Here is a 23826-nt window from a genome sequence, read left to right as displayed (position 1 = left end):
CATTCCTGTGGTCATGTGTGATTTTCCTGGTCGTTCATGGTTTTTCTTTGTCATACTTCACTATGCAGGCACAGATCATTCACTATGCAGTGTTGGAGCAGTCCATTGAAACTACAGAAGGCTGCTGTAGCTGTCCCAGCTGCCCCAAACACATGGGTAATTATTATGCAGACTGATGTCATCGGACCGTCCTGACTATGGTGATTGTTTTGGAAACAGTACTTTCACCACTATGTAGTCCCCAAATGAGAAGTTTTCCATTGTTGTTCCAACTCGCATGTGTGTGTGAGGTTTTTGCATATAAGCCATTCCAGGACAGAGAGCGAGGCGGATCTGGGGAAATAATCAGAATTGAGCATTAAGCCCTGTAATGTGAACATAGCCTTTGATCCAGACTGAAATATCTCAACAAAACTTTGGGTAAAAATCAAATAGTGACTTGCAAAGAGAGCCGGAGCACTTGAGAATGAGAGGTATACGCCGTAGACTTTGTTCCACAAGCAGGTTTATCAGGAACACAGTGCCAGTGCTTTCCTCAGAACTTGAAAAGCAATGAATCTCTTCAAAATCTCAACTTCCTCTAAAAGGATTGGCACTGAATTTTGTACAAACATTTGTGGTTCCTACATGATGAAGCCAAATGACTTGTGTGATCCCTTGATTTTTCAAGTAGTGCCACCATGATGACATTTATGTTTCCCTCAGGATGAACTAAAGGATAGGATAAACTGTGCTAATTGGCAAATGTTAGCATGATAACACTCTAAACTAAGATAATTAACATAGTATACATGATACCTATTTAACATCAACATGTTAACATTGTCTTCATGAGCATGGGGCACTGCCCATTGTTCTGGTGGTCTCATTAGTCTAAAACAATTTCCCATTGGACTGAAAACCCATTTCTCTGAGAGCCTCCAAAAACAAGCACCCATAGCTTCAAAGTCTTGTTTCTCTGCAAATACACATTCCCTGCTGTTAGACAAACCAATCACTAGGGAAAAAAAGTCCCCATTGCATTTTTCTGTAAACCATGGATATGTTACACTTGTATACAGTTCTGTGGTGAATGTGTGGTCAGGTTTAGGAACATACACCACTTGGTTATTGTAGGAAAAAAACATGTTTTGGCTTAAAACAATCACGTTTGGTGGACGTTGCTGGAAAAACAGGGACGAGTCAGTGAAAAGCACCCAGGATTGGTGGGTCATTTTGATTTTTTGATAATGGGCTGGCAGAGAAATGGGCTTTCAAGCCAGTGGGACACTTTTTGGACTAATGGGGCTTTGGAAGTTTGGGCCAATGGAAAAAAAACGTTCTCACCTGCGCAGGTGCAGATGTTAACGTTTAGCTTTAAGTCTAATACAGCCTCATAATTTAAGACAGGTCAGTTTGAGGCTGCAGGGAAAGGGCTGAAGATAACAGGGCACAGTGGCTGAAAAATAACTGCATGGAGCAACACTGCCATTTAGCATTGTTGAGTCTCATTCCTAGGTCATTCTCAGGTCTACTGACACTCTGGGAAGGTGGTTTGGACCTGTAAGAGCCCCTTATGCAAATATTTATATTTGGAGATGACATCTCTGTTGATGTGACATATAGGTTCTGATATTATTCAAGTTTGTACAACAATTTCTGTACAAGTTACTTACGAAAGGTTTGGTGCTGTAAGGCAGTTTAGTGTGTATGACAAAAAAGGAGGGTGGACAATGTCGTGCGTAAAGATGACATAGGATGACCGTGTTATGCGGTGTTAAAGTGTATAACAATGGGTAATATGGTGAGAATGCGGAAATAGGACATCGAGTCAATAGTTGACACTGTGAGATGTCATTTTGGAAAGACTTTTTGTGTTTTCTTTCTGTATTCTCAGTAAACCTTGTTCAACTTTTTCCCTGCCTCATGTGCATACTGTGGATCTTCACTAAGGAACAGGAACACAAGTCTAAACTGAGACACCTTGTAGTGGCCTATGAACTTTTGCCACTATAGGTCTGACTACCACCCTGTGGTTGTTGGTATTTGAAAACCTGAGAATGAGACTCAACAACAGAGATGGGACCAAGTCACACATGTGCAAGTCTCAAGTAAGTCTCAAGTCTTAATCTTCAAGTCTCAAGTAAGTCCCAAGTCATTTTTTTCTTGGGCAAGTCAAGTCAAGTCACAGGTTATGTCAAGTCAAGTCAAGTCCTGTAATAGGTCAAGTCAAGTCCAAGTCAAGTCACCTTATTGTAATTTTACCTGCAGAATCTGATCTTAATAAAGTGAAAAGACAAGATATAAGTAACTGTCAGTAAACACTGACTTCATCGCTGCAATGTTTACTTTGCAGGGACAACCCCCATGCGTGCGCGCGCGCGCACACACACACACACACACACTAACCAAAATCACCCATTTAGTTCATTTAACCTTGTGTTGCTCGTTCATAAAACGTACAGCTGGCCTTGTGATGAACCGGTCGGAATGTTCGCTCACGTTTTCTGGGGTTAATGTTAGCAAAGAAATTAAAAAACAAGTTCCACTAAACCGACCCACCCACCCACCCTCGTATCGTATCAAGCTCACGTTAGCTAACTACCGACTAACCAGATAATATTAGCTAATTGACAAGCACTTACTGGGCAGAATGGCTCTTCAAATGACGAACAAAGTTTGAAGTTGTCACCTGGCTGTCCGAGATGTTTATGCCGCATGTCTTTCACTGTGCTGTTCGTCTTTTGCCGTAATAATGGTAATTCCGAAACTCTCGGTACCCCTCCCGCTGACATGTTGATGCCTATCTGATATAAGAGGGCCTGTTTCTGCATTAAACACGTAAGGTACGTAGAGAGGGCATCACTGATTGATAGGGTAGTGATCCAATCATGACAACACCATTCTCAGCCTGCACTCCTACCGAGTAATCAGCATTATTTTTTAAATTAATTTATTAATTTTATATTCTAACCGAAAACACGATGTGAATACCACTAAAGTCATTTAAGTCATCATGTCTCAAGTCAAGTCAAGTCCCGAGTCTTTAACTTCCAAGTCCGAGTCAAGTCTCAAGTCTTTCATTTTTTGTCAAGTCAAGTAACAAGTCATCAAAACAGCGACTCGAGTCGACTTGAGTCCAAGTCACAATGATTTGAGTCCCCATCTCTGCTCAACAATGAACTATCTTTCACCGGAATTGCATAATGAACCTTCAAAATTGCATATGACAGTATAAAGATTATACAAGAAGCAGAGGGATAAAAGGTCTAGGAGAGAAAGGGTCAGAGTGATGGACATAACAGTAAGAGAAAGAAGACAGACAAAGTTAACAGCTCTCCGTATAATTAAATGCTAAATTGTGTTGAATATCAGACGTTTAACTAGGAAGTGAATGCACTCTCATTACGTTGGTTCAGACTGATCCCAGACTTGATTTGTGAGTGATTTTGGTCTCAAATTTGGCAGAACAGGTTCTACTCACTTCTCTGGATTTAGGTCTCAGTTTGATACTCAGCTAGGATCTGGCACACATTGCAATGGTGTGTAAACTGAAAATGTTAAATAGAGAAATGCTGAATTCGTTCACAACCCTGTTTCACTGTCAAACCCACCAGCAGGCTTCAGGAGGTAAACATGAGATAAAGCATACAGCCATACACGGCTATCTGATCTTTCTTTACAGATGCCTTCCACACCCTCCTTCCATGTGTTCATGCATGTTCAGAGTGCTCACAAGTCTACATACCTCTATCACTATTTGTGTAGGTCCATATACCGTATGTGGATTTGAATGTTTGTGTGCTATGATACAGCGTTAGTGTGTAGCAGTGAACAGCAGTGATGCATGGACACAGAAAACAACTCACACTTTCTGCTTTCCTCTGTCTCAATCCAGGAACACCAATTCCCCACCACATCTCCTCAAATGGCCACTTTACCTCGATGAATTGGGTTCAAGTGCAATCTTGCCTATTGTCAGATGTAGTTTAGGGGCTATTTCTTAATGGTGCACCTATTGCTCTCCGTCCTCTTTTCTCTCTTCAAGTCGCTCCATTTCTTATTGGATAGCACTATGTCCTTCTTCTGGGAAGAGAAATGTTTTCCTCAGGTACTTCAGGGCAGCTACAGGGGTGCTGAGTGTTGTCAAAACAAGCTTGGTTGTAAGAAAGAAGAGAAGGTAAATCAAAGGTAAAGGCAGAGATTCACAGTATGTCATCCTAACAACTCTGACGGGCAGCAGCGCCGATGCATCACTCGCAGCACTTTCCTTTAAATCACACGGAAACACCTTGTTACCAAAGAATGACTCTATTCAGTTTGACCCTTGTTGTATTTTGTGAGTTGCTGAATTCGCATCCCAATGTCACATGAAAATTGTCCAGTTTATCATTTAATATAATAAAAAAATTTAAGACTGCTTGACATGGATGCAAGATGACAATGCTTGTTGGTCTCATCGCCAATTAAACCACTTTAAACAAAAAATAAAAAATAAGAGACAGAATTAACAAAGTCCATGAATAATAATTTGTGTTGCCTTGTTTAATTTTGATTTTTATTAAAAGATTACAAAATTAGATTAATCTAGTCTTCCAGTAGGAAATATTTAATCAGAACCAGATTAAAAACTGTGAAGCTTTTATTGCCAAATTCATTCCAGAAGACTGTTTAAAGTTTAATTTGTTTTTGTGAAATCTCAAATTGATGCTTCTCTTGCACCTCCTTCGATACATCCCCATCCTTCTAACAAAATACTGCACACATACCCAGCTCTGGTCATTTAAGTGCTTGAGGTATTTTGCATTTTTAGCCTTGAACACATCATCTTAACCATCCCAGGAAGAAGAGAAGATGCATACATACTGATCTCTAACCATGTGCACTATATCTTTATTAGAGTACATCAGTAAGGGTGATAGGAATGTAAATTTGAGACAGTTCCTGTGATTGATGATAAATGTTAACTAATGAATAACCAATAGCACTTATGGTAAACTCCATTACAGGGTACCAGTAAACAAGTGATCCATACTTACGTTTTTTTTAAAGTGGCGTCCTCCAGTAGCTGTAGTTAATAATAAAGAAGCAGAGGGGAGGTGATATGCCGTAACATAAAAGGCTACCAAGTCTGCGTAATACTGTACAAATATCAAAGACGCACTGATAGGGTGGGCAGGAGGGGTGGGTCAAACAAACGTAGGACTTTCACCAAGGTGCTTGTGCCCTGAAGTAAAAGCTGACTTCTTTTAAAAGAAACATAGCCTAGTATGCTACTATGTATACTGTACTACACAATTGTGTGTGTGTTGTGTCATGTTATATGTCAGGTTATGTAAGCGCCAAAGTGCTTATTTAATAATAAACCATGATGTTTTTGTTTTGTTTTGTTTTGGTTTTTTTTAAATCCTAACCACATAGATATGTTGCCTAAACCTAACCAGCTAGATTGGTAGCGGAACTGTGACCATTTCATGACTTGTTTAAGACTGTGACCATTAGAATGGTAATATATGTTGTTTTGGGGCTGGTCATGTAAGTTGTTTTGGAAGTCAGTGGATATCAACCAATTCTGTCCTTTAGGAGTGTTGGTTTAGACCAGGGGTAGGCAACCTGTGGCTTCGGAGCCACATGCTGGCTCTTTCACCCGTCTCCAGTGGCTCCCTGTGGCTTTGGCAAAAAATTATATAGAAGTTATTAACAAGCTATTTTTTAACATTTTCATTTTTCATTTTTGTAGGCCTTGAGTGATTCTTACAATCTCAATAGCCCACTGTGAATAGCCACCTTGTGTGAAAACATTGAAATAAATGCTCATTTAGACCTATTAGCAATGTTGATGGGTAATTTCAGACTTGCTGTTACCTTAATTATAAGGCTCAAATGTGTTATGCGGCTCCAGGCAGATTATTTGAGAGCTACTTTGGCCAAAAATGGCTCTGTTGATAGTAAAGGTTGCTGACCCCAGGTTTAGACATATATTATTACTGTCGTAAAGCAAGAGTTTTCCTTTAGTGTGAAGTTTGCACGTTCTCCCCCTGTCAGTGTGGGTTTTCTCTGGGTACTCCAGCTTCCTCTCAGTCTAAAGACATGCAGGTTCATCGTTGTCTCTAAATTGCCCGTAGGTGTGAATGTGACCATGAATGGTTGTCTGTCTCTATGTGTCAGTCTGGTGATAGTCCAGCAACCTGTCCATGGTGTACCCCGCCTCTCGCCCAGTGTCAGCCGGGACAGGCTCCAGCCCCTCTGTGACCCTGAATAGGACAAGCAGTTCAAGATAATGGATGGACATATCTACAATATCCGTGCATGGCAACAAGAGTATGGTTATGATGAGGTGAAGATTGATGGTTTGGCAGAATCTGGTAGTAGGGTTGTAGATTTGATGACCACCCTCATTGTACACGGCCACATCTGGAGCCTCTGACCAACTCCCTCCACTGCAGGGATCTAATTTGTCTCCAGTATCTGCTCTGGATAATGAGCGGCAAGCTGTCAACAGGCCCTGCTGGCAGTGACCGGTCCGCGTGACCCTCTGAGGACAGCCATGTGTCTGGCCTGCTCTTCTCACTGATTGACACCTACAGAGAGAAAGGACAGGAGAGATAGTGTGAGAATGTGGGAAGAAAAGAAGGAGAGAGAGATTGTTAATGTGTGCGAGAAAGAGGATGACAGGTGGAGACAGTAAGAAAGACTAAGTCACAGGCGAAGAAAGAGTATGTCTTTAAAGAGTAACGGAGAAAGACTGAGCAAGAAAAAAAAGCATCCAAGGGGAGTGCAGACGCTGACCTCACGGGCTAATCTACAGATACTGACAGAAGGCAGTTAATGTAGGGTAACCTGAAAAGACTCCAGTAGCAATGAGACAAAACCTGCATTGCATTTGCCAGGAAATTATCAGATATCAGCTGTATGGGAAATAATGAGTCGAAGCTACCACTGTGAAGAAGTCTCAAGAAATATGGAGGGCTTTTTTTTAGCTGGAAATGGGCGTATCAGGAACTGAAATGAAACTGGTGTCCAAGATCATTTCATTCCCTAAAAACTTGTTTCCGAGGTGGGACCTTATTCTGAGGTGACATCTGGTGAAAAATAGGACCATCAGCTCTGGTGAAGAGCCCTCTGTTAAATATGGGCCATTGCCTTTTAAGCAGAGTATCAAAAAGCTGAGTGGCTCCACACAGTCCCATAAAAATCCTTATAGAAGTATCTGACAGTAACTGGATAACGTGCAAAGTTGTCAGCTGCGTCTGGACTGGGGGAATGCAGTTTGTGAGCTGATTTGCTATAAATGTCCTCATGTCAACAAAGCTGCTGTTGGATGGCTGTAACAATCATGATCTCCAACCTGGAATTGCTTCAACTCATCAAAGGCATGTGCCGTAAAATGCTAAAAGGCTTATGTAAACAACTGCACGGCTAAAACCATGAAAATTAAATAGAATACAAGTCGGTATTTGCTTTATTTCTAACAAATCATTCTCAAGGTGTGGAGGATTCTGGTCACAAGAATGTAATTTCCTTTTCTGGTGCACTTAATCTGAAAGAAATATCTCATCACTTTATCATCATGACATCTCATCAAACATCACTGTGGCTCCAGTGGTTTTATAAAAAGGAAAAAGAAAACTTTTAAATTATTTCTTGTAAATAAACATTTGAAGAAAAGAAGAGTTAATTACCAAAATTACCAAAACACCTTTCAGGTGGGGGGTAGGCAGTTTTATTTTGGTGTCATTGTGCAAAATGCCATACTAACCTTTCAGCAAATTGGAATTCAGCTGGTCTGAGAGTAAACATGACTTCTAGTACATGACAGGAGATGTTGACCAATCACAGGTCATTTCAGAAAGAGGGTGTTCCTATAGGCTTTCTTACAGATACACATGCGCTAGCACATCTTAGATAGTGAAAGTCTAGTCTCCTTTTACACTGCCAGATTTTCTGTGAATGTTGGGCCGTTTTGCTGGCAAGCTGCGAGCGTTTAGACACACAGAGCCGGATTGGCGAGTCCATCCGAGGTACCCAATTTTCCGCCGTGCAGGGGTAGACATATTGGCGGAACCGACTTGGTTGAAAAAGAACGAGGCGCCATTCCGCCACAGGAGGGGCTGTTGATGACTTGTGGGAGGAACTGTTGATGACGCCGTATGTGCGAGCCACTGGCGGTGGATAAACAGGAAACAGCTGATAGCAGGAATTAGCAAGCAGCTAGTAGCAAATGTAAACCTGACAGACACTGTAAAGATGAGCAACTGGGGAGACAAGGAATTGCGCGCCCTCCTTGTCCTTCGCAAATGAAGAGGCCTTTAACCATCAAGTGACGGGAACGGTGAAGAACGGGCCGATTTACGAGAGAATCGCCGAAGGACTGACAAGCCTCGGCTTCCCTCCCACGTCACTGTTTACGTCACACACTGAGCTACACGTTTTGTTACTTGCTCACACCCCCCATTGCCCTGAAAAAGGTGCATTCTGTATAAACAAAAGTAGGTAGCATTTTGCCGCACTCCCCGATTTTGTTTTTATACTGCCAATGCTGAAAAAAGACTGATTGAGCTTTCCTGCAAATTTGCTCAATTCCTATCTAAAAAGGGCTACTGATTCAGTATTGGAAAATCCTGCAGAGAGAAAGTTGCTATTCCAAATGGTGTCTGACAATAAAGTAAATGTCAGTTTCAACAAAACATTTCAGAGATGAAGAAATAAAGATGTTGCCAATAGCTTAGCCTTCTGTTAACAGTAGCCAAAGGCTCAGGGCTTTTGCTAATTCAGGTCCGTGTATATGTAGCTAGCTATTAAACATGCCATCAAAAGGAGGTTTACAGGTCCACAGGTCTGCAAAGAAAACAGGACAGTAATTCTCGTAAAACTGCAGCTATATAACAACATTAAGATCACAACGAAGATCCTGCTAAATAAAATATATGTCTCATAGATGCACAGGTCATTGTGTGAAGCATGTGAGCAGGCATATTCCTGCAGGGGAGTGCTGCAGGAGGGAGGTGTATTCAATTCAGCTTTCAGGAAGAGTGAATAGTGAATACGGGTGGTAGAGACAGTGCTTTTTCTTTTTATTAAGTGTGGTCAAATAAAGAAAAAGAAATGCAAAGAAGAGCTTGTGGTACTTCCTACCTCGTCTAGTTATCTGAGCGTGACAAGCTGTTGTGTGCTCTTGGTTCTGTTTCTGAAATGCCACTTTGTTTTTGTTTGGTTTTTTGTACTTTTTTGCTATTGTGTTACTGTTTTCTGATCTGTTGACTGAAATGTATTTTCTGAAATGTCAGTGTTTTTTCCAAAATGTTTTGTCATACATTTTGCATCTTTTATTTATTTATTTATTTATTTACTTTAGTCTCATTCTTTATTTATTCAGTCTTTTGTTTTAATGGTGTGTTTTCTCTTTTGTTATTTTGTTTGACAAATGTTGAGTTGTTGTATTTGTGCAAAATTTAGAGCTACTGTATTTTTGCCAACATTTTGTTCAGTTCTCCTTTAATTTAAAAAGCCTGATCATGAATAGATTCATCAAAGTTTCTCCTCTCATATAAAAAAAGAAAACAGTCAAATGTTGTTGTGGGTAGTTTTTTTTATTCATTATTTAAAAAAAAAAAAAGCAAACGTTCCTGTGATCACAAATGTGTGACTGTTATTTCTTTTGGCAAATTAGACTATATATTACTTATGTAAATTAGTAAGGGTGATTAAAAGAGCAGAGAAAATATTACCTCCTACCTTGACATGACTAAGACATTATTTATCATAAGTGGTGGAATTATTATATTGTTTAAAAAAAAAAAAGCCAATTAGGAAGGCAGACAAAAACATTGTTCTACAAGCAATAAAAGCTGAATTAATGCTCTTTTCCTTTGTTACTAAGATTAAAAATGTGTCATATTAAGCCAGTTACCTGATAAATCTATTGTTGTTTGGCGGGAAGTTCCTTGCTGATTTACATATTCATGAATTTTAAACAAAAGAGTGCAGTAAAGACACTCTGCATCTTAAATGATTCAGTGAGATTTACTTTATTTCTCCAGATGTGGCCATTGCTCCTTTCAGGTTAAGATAGCGTGCATTGCTACTATTTGGCTTCTGTTACAAATAACATCTACTTTACACACACATACACACAAAAAACACACACTTTAAGATAACAATCAAGCTGCTGTGGCTGAATATTTATCAAACGCTGAATAAAATCTATCAAGCGTCTCATTGGACTGCAGCTGTCTGGATCTTGATAAAGCCATTCTGCCCCTTTCACCAAAGCACAGACGATAGTGTCCACATCCCAGAGCTACTTCAGTACTGAGGACTGTCACTCAACACTAGGTTAGGAGCTGTTCAGGAGGGATTTAGGATATTTTCTTTAAAGGAACAGTGTGTAAGATTTAGGGGGATTTAGTGGCATCTAGTGGTGAGGACTGGAGACTGCAACCAACTAAAACTTCTCCTGGTTAGAATTTCTTCAGTGTTCACTGTTCAGGATGTTTTTACCAGGAGCCAAATTATCCACAGAGGTTGCTTCTTCTGAAAAAATAATCAGACTAGATGATTAAAACAGGTGAAAACACTGAATAAAGCAGTACCACATTACAAATCAGTTTTTCTCACTGTCGTCACAGTGGGACTGCACTACAGTGGCTGACACAAAAACGCCAATGGCCCTATCTAGAGCCAGTGTTTAGTTTGTCTGTTCAGGGCTACTGTAGAAACACGGCAATCAACATGGCAATCTCCATAAACAAGGGCCCATATATAGATATAAATGACAAATTCGAAGATAACAAACACACCAAATCTTATTCTGAGGTGATTATACACTGATGCAAATGTGACACCTTCAAATGAATGTTCACAATTGTAAAGTTGTTTTACTTGAAAAGAGGACACATGCGAACATGTTTTTACAATGGTTTTGAAGTAGCTCCTAGAAGGTGCAGTTGCATATTGGTGATACCAGGGGAGCATCCACCCAGAATAGCGCCAGGAGACTTCCATTCCCCAAACAGAGAACGGCCTGCTGAACGAACGCAACTGACGTCTCCTGTCTCTGCTTTTCCCGTGTAAAACAGGTTAGTAATGTGTGTTGTATCATCGCAAAACATGCCTAAGGACTTAAATCCTTTCTTGTTTCACACATTGCAATGACGGGTTTTGCTAGCTCCCCTGTACACAATGTAACAACGTGGCTGTCTTACTTTTGATATTTTCCTCTTTTGCCACCGAAGCTCCTTGACATATGCATGTTACTACAGTTTTTTAAGTTAAGTAATATGAAATAAAGCATGGTTAAATAAGTGAAATAAACAGGTTGTGGAAAGTTATTTGAATGTTTCTGGTCACTCATTTACGTCATGTTAACAATCAGCTTTAAAGCTGCAATTTTGTTGTAATGATGTTTTGGTATATTAAGAATAACCGAAGAACAAAGTTTGTGAAACAGTTTATTGAAACAAAGAGACAAAAGAAAATTTGTTAATAAAGACAAGGACCTTTTCCTGTGTAAAACAGGACACCACACCTGTTATGGGCAACACAAGGGTGAGGCCTGGAACAAACGCATACTTATTATATCATATTTCTTCTCTGCAAATATATCCCTCTAAATCCTACACACAGGACCTTGAACATTGTAAAAGATAAAACATTGTTTAAAAAGTAGAAAAAAGGAACAATGCAACCCAGATCTTGCACCAGAGTACAGTATGTATCTCATTTGTGCACCATTTGTCTGAAACCAGATAGAAAAATGATTTCCTTTGAAGCATTACTCATGATGGTAAGTATAAACATTTATATATGCATATAGTGGGCACTGGAGGCAGATAATGGCAGGGTTCCCCTCCCTAATTGTCTCTGTATGAAAGGAATGACTTAAGAAGTCAATATGATGCATCAGTGATGGTTTCATTACAATAAATAGCTTATAACTCAGAGGAGCGTATTTTCATTATTTTAAGTGGTTTCTCTCAGGTTTTTACTTTCAGCACAGCCGACACATTTCTTTTTGTCCCCCTCTCTGTTTTTTTTTTTTTTTTTTAGATGAAGCAGCGTCTTCTGATTAAAGAGTTGGCAACCTTCAGCATTTATTGATAGGGACACTTTACACCACTATAACTGAGGTCGATGCTAGTTTGCAGTTTGCTGGGGCTTTTGAACTGATGCAGTGATTGGATAAAAAGGGGTGTATTTTATCAGCTCCATGAGACACACTGGCACCCTGAGAGGAATGCAGGTACAGTAGCAGACACTCATCCAAGTAACTATGATGCTTCTGGTATTAGTCATATAGTCATTTATTCTGTACATTAATTTACAGCCCTGTAATGACTTCATAGGCCTGTGAGTGCATTTTGGATGTGCAGGTATTTTCATGTCGGTGCTCAGCTCTGCTCAAAGATGCACTTTGCATGCATCTCTCCAAACAACATGACCTGTAAATCTGTAATCAGAGCTAGTAAATTCACAGCAGGGATGACCACATAGCCTGATATCATCTAAATGCAGATTACATTCATTATCAGCCTACACACTCTCACTGAACTCTGTCATCTTTTTCTCTCTTTTTCCTCTTATCATCATCTCTCTATCCCTCCTCTAAGCTCTGTCCAGTCTTCCAGTCTTTTATTTTTTTTCTGCCCTCATCCCTCTGCAGCATCCATCCCTGCTCAATAATCACTTCAACAATGACTGATTACAAGAGAAGAAAAATCCCTGATCTAAAACAGAGAACGCATGAATAATTTCTAGATGCTTGTTTGGTCTCTCAGACATTCCTCTGTTTGTTGTTGTGTGACAGTGTAGCATTTTCTGATTTTGTTTACCGTCTGGCCCGTGGGAGGGGACGGCACTTTTTTCACAGATCAGAGGGAGATGTAATCTCACAGCAGAGATGCTCCAGTCGGCAAAGGCATGCGTGTGTGTTTTGCTATGAGTGCATATGTTTGTGTGTTCTCAGTAACATCTTATAACTCTGCAGCACTACTGGTCAGCATGCAAGGAGTCACTAAAAAGTCATTTCTTATCAGTGGCGGGGGCAGATACATCCCCTACTGCTGCTCTTCCACCATCACACACACCTTGGAAATGAAGCTTTGAAGAATGTCAATTACTCCTCCTTCAAGAATCTGTATCAGACGCTTTGGTGTCTCCCAGTGAGATGGTTTCCCTGTAGTGCTGACATCCTGGCGACAACAGCTCTTTGATATTGTGTTGTTCCAGGCTGAATCAGAAATTAGCAGCCATGCCAGATTCCTTTGGCAGAAATGTTGTGGCAAGAGATGAGGGGAAAAAACAGAGCGAGAGTGAGAGAGGGAAAAAAACGATGGAGGAAAAAGATAAGCAAAAAATGGACAACAGTAGGAGGAGGTTAGAGGAGATAACAAGCAGGATATGGTGGGAGATGTAGTTGTCAGATTAGACAAAGAGTGTGAGGAGAGACAAGAGAAAAGGGAAATAAAGAAAGATTTGATCGTCTTTGTAAATTTAAGTGGAGCAGTGAATGAGAAAATTCTTTTATTCCTTGGCAATGACATTCTGATGTGCAGCATACTGCACCAATACTTTACTTGAATGGGTCATTAATCAGCTTTGTGTTTGCAAATTAGCGAATGAGTGTGTGTGTGTAACCAAATTTACACCTGCACTTACATTTCAGCACATGTTTTGATGAAATGTGTTTTCAATCAGAGGCTTAAATAATGGTAATTTTAACAGCAGAACTTATTTGTGCCAGTGCTCAGGTGTTCGTCTGGCATTCCTCGTAGTGTGTTGCTGTCACATCCTAGCCTTGGTAAGCAGGTGTAAATCTAGTATAATGTGACTGGTCTGTGTATTATATTATCCAGCATGAATTATGAGCCAACACCACACTCAGTCAGCCCAGAGTAAGAGACAGATGGATGGGTCAGACCAAAGATTTTAATGTTGGTCCTGCAGGGATTGGTGCATTGCTCGGCATGATTATGAAGACAAGCAGGCACACAAGCACACACAGAAAAAACACACAGCGACCTATCACTCTAACCCACTACATGACCTTGCGCATACACACACTGGAATGATGAAATTGGTTATGATTGGCTTTGCCCCTTGTAAATCCAAGTGGCACTGGCCTGCCTCCATTTTTGAGCTTTTCTAATAATGTTGGTCTTACCTGAACCTCGGTGAGAGCACTCGGGTCTTTGCAGCAAATAAAAGACAACCTCCACCTCATCCATGTCGTTGTTTTCATTCCCCTCTGCTATAGCCTTTGATTATTATTGCTCGCTGCTATAGACTGGCACTGGAGGGTCACCACAAATTGAGCCACACAAGGGATTAACTGGATATGGACAGGGCACAACAGGCCAGTTGGAAGTTGAAGTTAAGCTGCTGCTCTGGTAATATCTAAAGTACATATCCTATAGAAGTTGGTGCAATGCTTTAGACAAAAATAGTTTGTTGTGTTTTTTTAGCCAATCAACCAGTCAATTAATTTAAATGTCACATGAAATAATGATTACAGTGAAATGCAATCCATCAGTTCCATAAATATGTATACTCAAACCATTGTAATAATAGTACATAAGGGGGCGATCACACAGAAATGAGACGCTAGAAACGCAGACGCTTCAAAGACGCTTGAAACGCTGGAAGTGCTTATTCAGTGCGCGCTAGACAAAAAAAACCCAGCAAGGAGCACCTGTGGAGTGGGGGTGCGTGCGCAACACACACACACCTCCTGTCATCTCCCTATGTCTCCCCTTGAATATGGTGTTTCCCTCAAAGACAGTAGAGACAGTAGCTTACATGAAACTATCACAAGCTATCAAATCAAATCCAACTTTGTTTATATAGCACCTTTCATACATAAAAATGCAGCACAAAAACTGTGAACTACGAAATAAGGTCATCAACCCTCTCACATATCCCACTGTCTGAAAGTTAACTAGCTGCTACAACAATCGTCGTTGTCAATTACATTGTACTCACCAGACAAATTTGTTCCACTGCTCACACAGCTCCATGCGTTCCTCCTCCTGTGTTTGTTCGGGTGCTGAGGTATGTGTGTGTTGTATAATTCTTCAAAATCAAATATTGTCAGGATAAATTTCTCGTCTTCGGATTGCATTGTGTTGTCTGTCGCTCATAACTGCTGTAAACTGCCGTAACTGACCAAACTGCCGTAAATGCCACAACAAAACAGGAAGGAGGATCTGATTGGCTGCCTGGGCCAATGACGACAATGACGAATGGTGCTACTGGCGTCTGACACTCAAAAAGTTGAAAATATTTTAACTTTTCAGCGTCTTAGATGCAAAGAAGCGTCTACAAAAACGCGTGTCTAAAAAGACGCCGGTAAAAACACCTGTCTAAAAAGACGCTTGAACGCTGGTCAGACACGCCATATCAAAGGAAAACAATGGTTTTACTGGAGTCGCGTTTCTAGCATCTCATTTATGTATGATCGCTCACTTAATGTCTATGGAGCTTAGAACTGAGAAGCTCTTCCTGAGCCTCTCATTGCTGGTCTGGTGTAACTGGTACCTTCTTCTCAATGATGAGGCAGTTATCCTGGTGGCTGGGATCTTTAATGATTCTCCTGGCCTTATTTTTGCAATACCTTTTATTATTATTATTATTATTATACAATTATTCAGTATTTGAGGAGATACTTGTAATTTCCTCAGGCTTCTGAGATGAAACATTCTCTGCCTTGCCTTAATCACCACTGAGTCAGTATGCAGCACCCAGGTCAGGCCCTCACTGATGTGGACACCGAGGTACTTAAAGCTATCCACCATCTCTTTAAGGGGCATGTAATTCCTTTGCTGTTTCTTTCCCAAGTCCATTAACATCTCCTCAGAACTCATTAGTTTGCAACTGTGTTAATCAAATCAGGTTGGGTTTCCATTACACGTGCCAAACGGTGCCAATCCCCTTTGATCTGACATCAGATGTGACGGGACAGTCGATATAGAGATACATTTATGTGCTGACTGCAGATAGTTGCATTGAATAGTGCTTTTTTGGGTATTTATTGCATCGTTAATATGCCTGACATTCTGGAAACCTGCCTGTGAGGTTTTGGTGACGTGTGCGCACTGTCCGCCGGTCAGCCAAACTTTGGCTTACACCGGCTGCGCTCCGCCTGCGCTGACAGTAGACGTGGTTTCAGCTGGCGAGCTTTTAGCGCACCTTCGGCGAAGCCTTTTGGCACGAAACTGTCACTGCGCCAAGCTGGATCTGTCAACACCTCCCCCGCTGCGCCGCCACACCCATCTCAGCACACCTCGGTCTGCCAAACTACCAAACTGAGAGCACTTCGGGTTGCACTGCTCAAAACTAGTTCTGCGTGGGGTTCGCCACCCTGCGCTGCGCTGGGAAACTAGAGTCCTCAGGCTCTCCAGAAGGGTATTTCTGAGTTCGGTGATCCCCTGACATTTGTGACATTGACATTTGTGGTTTTAAATGAACATTTGGATAGATTGAGAACATTTTTGTTTCACACATTCATGTTCCCCCAAAAATTAGATGTAATCACTTGAGTGATCTGCAGACTTAATATCCAGGTTCATCATAAGGTAGAAATTTCAATTTGTCGAGCACTCATTTTTTACCCATGAGAAACAAATGCTATTCCCATCAGCCTCAGCTGAACTTTGTTTCAAGTGCTACTAACCAAATATTATAAATTAGCACACTAACACACACACAAAAAAGAAAAGGGCAAACACGCTAATCATATTGCCAATGTGTTGTCAGTGAGAGCACTGACAACACAGCACTGACTGTTGTCAGCAAGCTTTGCTGTGCCCAATTATAGCTTCACAAAGCTTTTAGCATATAGACTGTAAAAAATAATGGACAAAGCTACTGTAACACTACCTATTGGTTTCTGGACAACCATTTTGAAGCCCTTAAGCTCAGCATTTCAGCTATCACCATCTTGTTTTTCTGGGTTTTCCTTTTTTTTTGGAGCCAGAAGTGACTATATTTGTATGAGGAGGTGGAGCTGTGGTGAATTGCCATAGACTGTAGAAACACCTCATAAACTGCAAGTCCCGCCATTAAATATTTATGACTTCAAGCCTTAAGCCTGATATCAAAACTCATCCCCCGTTAAGTTGTCATGAGTGAAATTAGCTACAGAGATCAAAAATGTTTATTCTTACTGTTTTATTTATTTATTTTTTGCTTCTGTAGCCACCCTCAAGTGGCCATTCACAGTACTGCAGTTTTTGGCACTCCCATGTTGGCTTCATTTTTCAGCCCCAGAGGTTGCCACTTGCTCTAGCATAGCTGTAGACTGTTCTTTTTACAAAATTAGAACATGCTCATTATGTGGATATCAAGTCTGCCCTGGCAGTTTGTGGGCTTTTGAAGTTGTAACAATTTTGTTGCCATTTTTTCCTGCTCAGAAAAGCTGTTTTCACATGTGAACATTTACAGTGTTAACAAGTTCACCTGATTTTCTACATCTTCCTCCTTATAGCACAGTTGGTCCCTCATATCTGTTGTCTTTGCATTTTTTCCCACAAATCAGTTCTTGGCAAAGTCAGAGCTCTGGAAGAAAGAAGAGAAATGGGAGATGTGTTAAACAGGCACAAGATTCCCTGGAGAGGAGGAAATATGAAAAGATCAGCAGAGCTGTGAATAAAAATAGTGCCCTAAGCAAACTCATTTTTATCACAGTGACCTGGCATTTACAAGACAACCTTTGTAGAAATTTCATCCACCTGTCTTCTGCTCTGTCTTTAATGCCTGACCTCAAGAATCTCTGTCAAAGTAACTCGGTGGCATTATTTTTTTATTTGATTGGAAATCTGAAAGTTAATTTACTCTAGGACATTACAAGAGATATATGATTTCTTCATAAATATTTAAATAGAAATAACTTTAAATAAGCTTACTTAGTAAGTCACTGTGAAGTTGAAGTATGCACAAGCCTCACACGTCTCTGTTAACCCCCAAAACTCACACAACTGATACAAATATGTGACAGAATAAATGATTAGAACATTGACATGAGTATAAATCAGCATAGCATTATTGTTTATTTATCAGGGAGAAATGGAGTGAGTGTTAGTGCACTGCACTGTTTGATGTGAAATGGCCAGCAGGGCAACATGTGTTGATTGGCAGAATGTCAGCGCAGCAGTAAAAGCTGCTGGCCCATGTGAGCTGAACCTTCAGAAGAAATGATGCGCTCAAATCGAGAATACTGTGCAAACAAACTCAGGGAACACACAAGATAAGCCCCTTAACATTAAAAAAACAAGGTTTTGCTCAGATGCAAACACACATACCCACAGACACACACACACACACAGCCAGGGTCAAACTGAGCGAAGCAGGCACACTGCCCAGCTAATTAATTTGACACAACAAAAGATCTGTATCTCAATGTCACAGCCTGCAGGACACAACAGAACACACAACCTGCCCAGAAATACTGTTTTTAAAAGGTTTGGATAATGCTGAAAGGAAACAGTGTGCATGTGTGCCTCTGTGAAAGAGACAGATAGGATGAGAAAAAAAAAGTAAAAATGCCAAATATTGTGGCCATACTGTTAATATAATATATTTTACAATTATTTTTTGGCGATTTTGTCTGCATTTGAAGTAGACAGTAGAGAGGTGACAGGAAATAATGGGGCTGGAGATGGAACACAAAGTGATAAGACGTTGTAGGGGGGTGGTTGGGATGTACCACTGGAGTACAAACCACATGATTTTAACAACAGAGACTGGCATTACCTTCATTGCAATACATATGCAGCATGCCATTTATACAAGACGGGGTTGGTTTAGTATAGCTCCTTCCTTGTTCAACACCTCCCTGCTGTACTTGTGTCTGTGTGTTTCTGGCAGGGACACTCCAGGTGCATTCACATTCCTCTTTGCTTCCAAACAAGTGTTTCAGGTAAGTTGGTTAAACGTGAGATGTTTTTGGATCTTGTTTGTCCTGATGGATGTTGTGTCAAATCATAACTCACTTTCAAAATTATGAAAATGGTCCAAACATGAAAAAAGAGCCCACATTGCTCCTTATTGTGTAATAAAATTGATCACTTGTCATAGCGCAGTTATCTGATTTCAAAATATGCAAGGGTTTGCCCTGGGCTAAATGAAATTCATGTTTTTGCAAACTAGATGTTACGTGACTCTGAGAGTTGTTCTCAGCGATAATAATGAGAATTTGTGAATTTGACTGTTGGGCTGGAAAGCAGTTAATAACAGAGACTGCAGCAGTACAGGCAGGCCTCATAGAGGCTCAGGCCTGCCCTCTAACAGTCAGCTCTCATTATCTCAGCATCTCTGTCCCTGCACTCACTGCTGCTGCTACCTGCCGCCACCACTGAAACAAAGGAGGTCAGCATACACAGGAGGACAGAGCCGAGACAGAGGAGGCAGGAGGAAGTTTTAATATGAGTAAGAGTAAAGAAGTTAAAGGCTGAGGAAAGTGACCCGTAAGGGTGGAACAGATCGCAGTGGGTAAAGCAATGACAAAAAGACAAAAAGAAATAACTAAAGCAACAGAGAAAAGGGTGCAATTCTAAATATATATGTGCTGTAAATGGGAAGAGGAAATGAAAAGAACTGTAACTCGGTCATAGAAAAGCGGCAAAAAAAACCAAACCTGACAACCCTGAGTGAGCACATCAGGTTTAATGGAAAGGATGGACGCCTTAAATGCCAAACACTCTAAGCTTTTATAGTTCAAGTGAGTTGAATGACTCATGATATGAGCGACCTACCATCTTGCCATCTTGACTGTGAAACTCCAAAGGTGATAATATATTTAAGGAAGTGAAGAAAGGCAATAATCCTTTCAGCTTTTATTGAAAGTGGCAGATGGAATAGAACTATTGTGGATTAGCAAGTGGGCTATAATGAACAAAAGGTAATGAAAAATCACAATCGGCCATAATCCTGGGCAAATCTTTTTTTTTTTTTTTTTTTTTATTGCTTGCTTTTTTTAATCTCTTAACTTTTTCACAGCCTTTGAGTGGATGGTATAAAATGAGGAGGCCTGATATAAAAACCTGGCATAGTGCTTCAGCCCATTTGTTTAGGCCTCATTGTGTGTTAAATGTTTTAAAACACTAATTCATTAATGAGCTCTCTTGTCTCCATTTATAAGTTTTTAAAACAAATCATATATGTCCACATGTACTGCATTCTGCAAATAGCTGTGCTGAGGTTAAATGTTAAAGGATCTGTGTGTGTGTATGTGCCTGTGTGTGAAATATAGCCGTACGGTGTTGTGTGTTCATTGTGCTCTAAATGGTAATGCAGCAGAGTCTATCTACATTGAGTAAACGCACAGGGAGTTTCCCGCCACAAGCCTGCCAACTCCTCTCAGCCGGCCCCAGTGGGTTATCAAAGCAGACACTTGGCAACCTACTTTCCGAAGCAAAGCATCTGCCCATTCAGAGGCAGTGGGGCTAATGTCAGACTCTATCATTCTTACGTTCAAAATGACCTTGGCATCAGCATGTACAGCAGTAACTGATGCACGGGTTTTAAGCGCAAGAGGGAGAAAATATAACTGCAAATCAATTCAAGTTTCAACGTGGGTCCTTGTGACAGCCATTACTAAAACAAAGTCACCTTCAGAGCGAGCAGAGGTGGCCATTACTTCTTTAAGAGGTGGGTTATTGATATTCTGTTCAGTTTGGACATGCTTGCTTGCATTGCAAGTTTTGGAATTGGGCGTCCAATTGAAAAATGCACACACACAAAGACACTCAAGAGACACTTTAAAACATCTGGCATCTGTTTAACCTTCTGTCCGTCTGTACGTCTGTGCGTCTCACTCTCTCAAAAGACACTTGAAGGAGAGACTGGAAACCGTGACTCATCTGCAAAAGACACGGTGAAGCCAGCACAAACATAAATCCATCCTGCATTAATTATGACTGCACTGCAACAAGAGAGGATGGACATATACCACACCACTATAAAGTACAATTCTTTATGTTTTTCTTAGGAAAAAAAATGTAAATGCAGAACTTAGAGAAGTGCTAAAGTGAAACAGGAAGTTATACAGGCTTTGATTTTGCTGATGATCCCTTCTTATACTCCAGTCTCTGGGCCATCCATTCAGCACACTCTTTTTTTCACTTGTGGAAGGAGGAAATACCTTTATTTGCTTTATTGCAGAGGGTTAGATAACAAGATTGGTAGCAGTCCTAACTGTATGGCAAACGAAAAGCTACAGCTAGCAACGGGTTAGCTTAGCACAGAGACTGGAAACAGGAAACAGCTGACATAGTTCTCTCCAACTGTAACTACCAGCACTTCTAAGCTCTCTAATTGAAGGTATACTTTGCAGGAAGACTGTATCACCAGTGAAAATGAAAGCCAACTCCAGCTTTGTCTACTTGGTGTTTTGCCTTGCTCTATTTGAGTTTTGTTTTTTTCAGTGCTGTGTTGGTGGTTTCCATAGCTTCCTCTTGGACGCCTGCTGCCTACAGTCTGGCACCTGGTCACTGTCATTTTATAAAGTCCCAACCTCAGAGGGAGTACTTTTGCATGAGTTTCTACGTTGTTTTTTAGGGAAAATCCTGCATTTAAGACAAGAAATAGTCCTTGCCCACCATACAACTGCAACTCATTAGTTTTACATTTTGGTTTGGTGTGGATCACACAAGATATAACATGTTTATTTGTGAGCTATAGAGGTGTTGGTAGGTGGATTTTGTTACAGCTGGGCAAAGACAGACTGTTTTCCCCTCACTGTAATCAGTTTTTGTAATGTGAACAGTATTTTACTGTAATATGTACAGTGAGATACTGTAAATTGTGCATACAGTAAATAAATTACTTGGTCACTACTGTAATTCTTCTCTACTGTAAATCAATTAACAGTATTATGCCACAAGAAACTGACCAATGGACCTTTTTCTCAGCAGACATTTTGACATGTCATAGTATGAAAAGCACAGGTCCATACTGTGAACACTAACGATAGCTGCATTTCTCGTAGAGGAGACCTTGGTATTGTCAGTGTTGGTTCACTAGAGAAGCTTACTGTGAAACTTAATGGAACTGAGCTATCGTTAATGTTATCAGCTTCATCTGTGCTTTTCCAACTATGACAAGTCAAAATGTCTGCTGTGAAAAAGGTCACTGGCCAGAGAGATTTGATTTTAAGGCTTTTTTTTAACAGTTTTGGTGGAGAAGCAGTGGTAAAATGAAAAAGAGAAAAAAAAGTGGCTGAGCAGTATGTCAAACTACCTCAACAAAAACTGAAATTATATTATTTCTGTTATGATTTTATGTAATACTGAGACATTTTCAAATGTTTAACTTCTTAACCTAGACTTGGGACACTTTTTTTCCCCACTGTCTTGTAATTTTGTAATGTTACCTAAAAGAGAGAGATATATAACATCAAGTGTTAAGTTAACCTGTCGATCACATTAACTAAGCTAAGTTACATAAAGGTTATTAAAGTTATCTCACACTGGTCTTTGATATCACCAAAATATTATCAATTATTACATTTAGAATATTCTTAACCATCTTAATGGTGTTATTGGGTTGGAATGACCTACTGTTTCTCTTTCAGTGGCTCAGCACTCTCAGGAGGAGTCTCTGGTAATGTCAACTTAGATGTTGGAGCCTTTTTCTAGCTTTGGGTACTTGCACTGGTCTAGATTGAAATATCTCAACACCTGTTGGATGGATTGTGATGACGTGGTTCAGATATTTATGTGAAGTTTAGTTATTTTGGTGACCTTCTGACCTTTTATGATTACATGTGTAATGTTAAATAATGATGTACAATAAATTGTAAAATTTCCAGCAACCATTTTAGTGTGCTGTCTCCAGTCTTTGTGCCACGCTCAGCTAACAGGCTGCTAGCTGTAGCTTTATATCTACCATCGGCTTCATCTGCTAATCTACAGACATAAGTGATATAAGCCTTTTCGTAAGTGTATTTCTCAAAGTTCTGAGACGTTTTACTTTAAGAAGGGCATTGCTCAGGTTTCTCTCATGGTGGCATTTATTTATATCTCACACTGACTCATTCTAAATTTATATAAGAGTAAACCATCGCCCATTTTGCCTGCGTGCATGTGTGTGTGAGAGAGAGAGTTTACCTGCATGATTTCCAGTCTGACAATGGCTTAGCAGAGTGTCTTTGTTTGGGCTTAGCCTCCTTTGTCTGTCCCTGCTCTCTGAGAGCTGTGTCTAGTGTTTTAAGTGCCTGACAGCCAGAGGTACTCCACCTGTAGCTTCCACCCTCTACACCAGCGTGTTGCAGATGGATTTTAAATACTCTGCTTTTGGCAGTTTCCTGCATACCATTATAGAGTAAAGGTCAGACAGAGGTAAATATCACTTTATTGTTATGTGTTTCAAATATTTATGTCCTTTGCTTGAGAGTGTGGCAGCATTGTTAGCTGAGGATGTTGAGATGATTATTAATTCATGATTATATCTGTAATAAATATCTATGTACAGTAAGTTTAAGAGGTGACATATTACAAGCAAATTAGATGAGCATGCGGCAATGGCCACTAGCAGCAACATATAGCACAGGAGCAAGCAACACAGCCAGTCCAAATTTTTGGTGAATGACCAGCTGGGATTTGGTGTCAGTCATCATGGGTTCATCTCACAATCACTGACCTATAGTACACTGTCTTGATAGTGTGGCTCTTTTGGTGACTGGAGACAGTCTAGAATGGAGAAAGTGATTGTTTAGCTGTACTGCACAACAACGTGGAAATAGTCACTACATCACCATCAAAGTGTCAAAATTGTGAAATGAATTTTGGCTGCAACTTTGGCTGCTTTGTGAGTACTGGCAGACGTGTCTGGAGCTTGCATGGCTGAAATGAG

This window comes from Epinephelus fuscoguttatus, linkage group LG2, assembly GCF_011397635.1.
Source record: "Epinephelus fuscoguttatus linkage group LG2, E.fuscoguttatus.final_Chr_v1".
In the NCBI taxonomy this organism is placed as follows: domain Eukaryota; kingdom Metazoa; phylum Chordata; class Actinopteri; order Perciformes; family Serranidae; genus Epinephelus; species Epinephelus fuscoguttatus.
This window is presented reverse-complemented; position numbering follows the sequence as displayed.